Here is a 5,304-nt window from a genome sequence, read left to right as displayed (position 1 = left end):
TTATATTGTGAAATCCACCTAGAAATTCATGGACATTAAGCCTAAAATTGAAGAACTAGGGCTTGAGAAATTGGATTTTTGAATTGGGATTTGAGGGACCATTTGAGGTCGGATTTTAGAACTTTTGATATGTATGAACTCGTGAGAAGATAAGGAATCTAATGATGTGAAAATTTCTGAGTTTAGAGAAGTGGGCCCGGGGCTCGGGTTTTGGTAATTTCGGGATTTGTGCTCGATATTGATTGTTTTCCCTTGGGCTTTGTTCCCTTAGCATATTGTGATGTATTTGTTTTGATTTTGGATAGATTCGATGCGCGTGGAGGCCGATTTGAGGGGAAAAGGCATCGCGAGCTAGAGATTTCGCCGGTTCGAGGTGAGTAATGATTGTAAATGATATCCTGAGGGTTTGAAACTCCGGATTGCACATCGTAGTGCTATATTGAGGTGAGACACGTGCTGGATGATGAGTGTGGGGTCTTTCACTGTTGGGGATCGTGACTTGGTCCGTCCCGATTGATAATTTTACTGCGTATTTGACTGAACTCATTTGTTATTCATCATGATTTGGGCTGATTGCCATATTTGGGCTTCGTGCCAGCTATTTGAACCCTTCGGGGATAGTTGTTGATGTTTTCTCACTGTTTGATTTTATACTTGAACTCAGTCATGTATTTTATACTGTTTTCAAAACTCAACCAAGATTATTTTGCTTTAACACTTGAAATGATATTTCCTATACTATTTTGGGCTGAGCAGCATGTTTTACTGTTGCCCGAGGGGCTTATGTGATATTTGACTGAGTAAGGCCGAGGGCCTGTGAGTGAGGATACTTTTGGATCGGGCTGCATGCCGCAGCAGTGTTATACTGATACTGATATGAGGTCGGGGGCCTAGACTTGATGCCACGAGATGGCTTGATATTGCGCTTGGGCCGTAAGGGGCCCCTCCCGGAGTCTGCACACCCCTAGTGAGCGCCGTCGATGATAAATGGATCGGGCTACACGCCGCAGCGATATGTGGATCGGGTTGCATGCCGCAACGGTACCGGTACTGTTCTATGTGTTTACCTTATTTCATTTGTCTGCCATTATCTGTTGTTTGTGCTACTTCATGCAATATCTACCTGATTGCTTGGCATTATTTGATAACTGAGTGTTGTGCCCGAGGGGCGGATTTCTGTGCTTATCTGAACTACTTGTTTTGCATTCAGTTGCATAACCGCTGAAAAAGTCATTTTCAAAAGAGGTTTAAACTGAGCTAAGATGTTTTTCTAAAGATTTCACAGCTTCAATGTTTTTCTTAAAGGGTATTACACTGCTCTATACAGCATAATGGTTTGTTTTACGTGATTTCTTATTGCTCAGTTATTATTTACCTTTATTACTCACTGAGTTGGAGTATTCACTTTACTCCCTGCACCTCGTGTGCAGATGCAGGTATTTGTTCACCCAGTAGCGGGTTTTGAGCTGATTGGAGGCTAACTTATCGGAGTTTAGCGAGGTGCCTGCTAGCGTTCGCAGCACCGCATTTTTTTCTTCCTTTTGTTTATCAGACCTATTCTGTATATTTTAGGCCTTGTAGTAGTGTTTATATTCTAGTAGATGCTCGTGACTTGGGACACCCCGGTTTGGGCCGTATCGTGTTGTACTTCCGCTAATTGTATCATTAAATCATACTTTTAACGGTTTATCAATGTGTAATTATTTTTTTGAAAAGGCGATATGGGTTGGTTGGCTGGCCTTGTTTTCACGAGAGGCGCCATCACTACCGGAGCGGGGTTTTGGGTCGTGACAGGCTCGATATAACACGATGCCGAACCTTGACCTGTCATGTTCCAACCTCGATTAGTCATACAAATGGCAAGCCCGTTCTGACCGTATACATTGTTATAATTAGAACTTTCATGAACCGCATTTTTCATTAGAAGATTTTCTTCAAGAAGAAGAAAAAAAATTGTCGAGGAAAAGAGAAAAGAAATTAATGCTATAGTAAAATTTGGCCGAACAAACTTGAGATGTTATTCTCGATTTTCTTCTCTCCTCTTTCTTTCTCTATATATATGTGGGCATCGATACATAATGAATTTCTAGCGGTTAATAATCTTCTTATACATTCAAACTAATAAACATATAAATAAAAGAAAGTATTCAAGGTAAGCTATTTCGTCTTTTTAACTTTCAAAATTTAATACATCTGGGAAGCTTTTAAATTGAAGTGAAACTGCATCTCCCCTCTCTCTTGTCCTCTTTTATTCATGTTCCAATTCACGTATTAGGAATAATATAATTTTAGATTATACAATAATTTTGTACTTTATGATGTTAGTATATAAGCCCATATATATTCAAACTACCAATTTAAATGATTGACACTAATTCTTGAAATCCTAAGCTAGAAAAAGTTAAGATTTAAATTCTTCCGTAATCATATGTAAAATCAACTTGAATATTCGAAAATACAAATTATGTTCTTTAAGACAATGAAATCGCATTGTGGTCAACTATTTTTTTTAACAATGAAGTCACAAATTTGTAAGTTTTTGGAGATTTTTCGAAAATAATTTATTTTCAAAAACCAAAAAGTGGTCCTTTTCAAGTTTTTAGGAAATTTTCTTTTCCCACTCACAAAATTACAATATTTTTTTAAGTAAAATGCATGTCAAAATATAATTTCAAATTCTAAATACCATTTTTCAACTTAACTTTAGATACTACTTTCAAAAATCCCAATTTTTATGTCCAAACGCCTACGTAGATACAAGGAAGGGGATTGAATTTGATTTTTTTTTTTTATGAAATGACAAAACGGTCAATAATTTTAATGATCTGGTAGGAAAAATTAAGCGTATTTTAAAGACCTAGAAAATTGATAAAATGCTAACATATTACCTTCGTGTAGCATTCATCTCGATCAAGATTGATCTTTGTTCTGATGATGATAAACCATCATCAATTTGTATAGTATATATATACCCTATCTCTCTTTTTGTATTTATTTTTTCTTTCTAAAAGAATGCCCAGAGCTACTCTCTCCACAGCACCTAAAGGCATTAGGAAGAGATTTAAGCATCTAGTCTAATAAATTCAATCGATAGAAAAATATATTAAAACCTAAAATTCATAACACCATCTCACAAGGAGTCCTTTTTTTTCATCTTTTTAAAATAGTGGTCTAATTGGAGCAGCCCATCAGGCGTTGCTGGACTTGGAAAGCATCGGCCCGTTATCCTTCCACTGCACAGAGCGGGAGCTGTTCGTTGCTTTGTGAAACCAGCCTCACGCGGTCCACCCTACTTTAGGAGTCAATCAGCCCATGCCTTTGCTTGGGCCACGTGACCCAGCTCTGCGCTTGGACAGGGCAGGCCAGATTTGAGCTCACCAAATCCAACCTTCTGGAACAGCCCAACATTCCACCACATTAATGCCCCACTTGAGTTATAAGCCCATGTTAATGAGCTCGGTCACAAGGAGTCTTTTATTTTGGGGGTTTGACACAGTTACCCACAAAAACAAAACTATTTACCCTTGTCTATCCATTTGTTTTTCTACCCATAAACTAATTACATTTCCTACCCATAGTAGTTTTTACGGGGAATTTTTTCTTTATTCTCCATTTCTTTTTAATTTCTATGCTTCTTTTTTTCCTTTTTTTTTCTTTTCTCCTTTCCTTTTTTCTCGTTTTCTTCTTAATTTTTTCTTTTTTCCTTTTTCAATTTCATTTAACTTCTTCTTTTTTAATATTCTTTTTCTCTTCATAATCTAATTCATTTATCGTTTTTACTATTTTTTATTATTCTTTTTTTATACTATTACTAAAGAAAAATCAAATGTGTGCCAATTAAATGTAGCTAATACAACCAAAAAATATTAACTAACATATGATACCAGTATAGTATATAGATATACCAACAGGGTATACAATTTCATTTAACTTCTTCTTTTTTAATATTCTTTTTCTCTTCATAATCTAATTTATTTACCGTTTTTACTATTTTTTATTATTCCTTTTTTTTATACTATTACTAAAGAAAAATCAAATGTGTGCCAATTAAATGTAGCTAATACAACCAAAAAATATTAACTAACATATGATACCAGTATAGTATATAGATATACCAACAGGGTATACAATTGTACGCAAAGAGTTAAAAAAAATTAATTCAATTATTAAACTGAAATAATATCAGCTGTCAATAAAAATTCAAAAAATTCTAAAAGGATCTAATTGTAAGAGTATACCGCTACATTATATAGCATACTATAATATATTTTTTTGCATTTTAAATTTGCCCCTCGCGTAGAGTAAAAGCTTAAAGAAAATTAAAAGGGAAAAGGCAAGTGAATTTACGGGTAATAAGTATACTATTATAGTATATTGTATATTATTACAGTATATTGCATATTATTACTGTATACTACAACAATATATTGTATACTATAATAGTATACTGTTGCAGTATAACTATATATTCCTATAGTATATTGTATACTGTAGCAGTATACTGTTAGGTAACTGTGTTCTTCTTTGATTATTACAATATACTGTTGTAGTATATTATATGCTATAACAGTATACTATTGTAGTATAGCTATATACTTCTACAACATATTGTATACCATAGTAGTATACTATTGGATAACTGTGTTCTTTTTTGATTTTCAGCTAAAATTTCTATCTCGATCACTTCAAATCGCTCCAATTGTGATCAAATTTCAGTATGAATTTCCAAAAGGTACTATAAGCAATATTTAATAGCAACAGAATCATAATTAAATTTTTTTACAGGAAATGACTCGAACTAGAATAATTATCGACGAGAAAAATATAAAAATTTGTAGGGAGGGAGAGAGCATTTTGTGGCGATGAATGGTATTCAATAGGTGATGATTTCATTCAGCAAGAGAAAACTATACTACATGCATGTAGTGAGTTAATTGAATCATAATTTATAGATATTGAACAAATATATTTTTTTGTATACACAAAATCATCACATAACTAAAAAAAACAGCTACTCCTTGCTCCCATTAATTATCAATATTTTACTTTGTGAATATTATAAAAATATAGCCTATCAGATAAACAATTTTACTTATGAAAATAGAAGCAAGAACAAAGAGAGGAAATCGATGAAGATAGAAATAAAATATTTCTTACTTTGAATTGAAGGAAGAAAGGTCCCGTATAGGTTAGGTATAGATTTGTTGCCCCTGAAGCCTTTAAAGACTTTCTTAATGGATGGAGGACGGGTAATAATTTTATATGGAGTAGGTATGTATAGTAATTATTATCCAAGTGGATATA

This window comes from Nicotiana attenuata, unplaced genomic scaffold (assembly GCF_001879085.1).
Source record: "Nicotiana attenuata strain UT unplaced genomic scaffold, NIATTr2, whole genome shotgun sequence".
NCBI classification, from domain to species: domain Eukaryota; kingdom Viridiplantae; phylum Streptophyta; class Magnoliopsida; order Solanales; family Solanaceae; genus Nicotiana; species Nicotiana attenuata.
Note: the sequence above shows the minus strand (reverse complement) of the source record.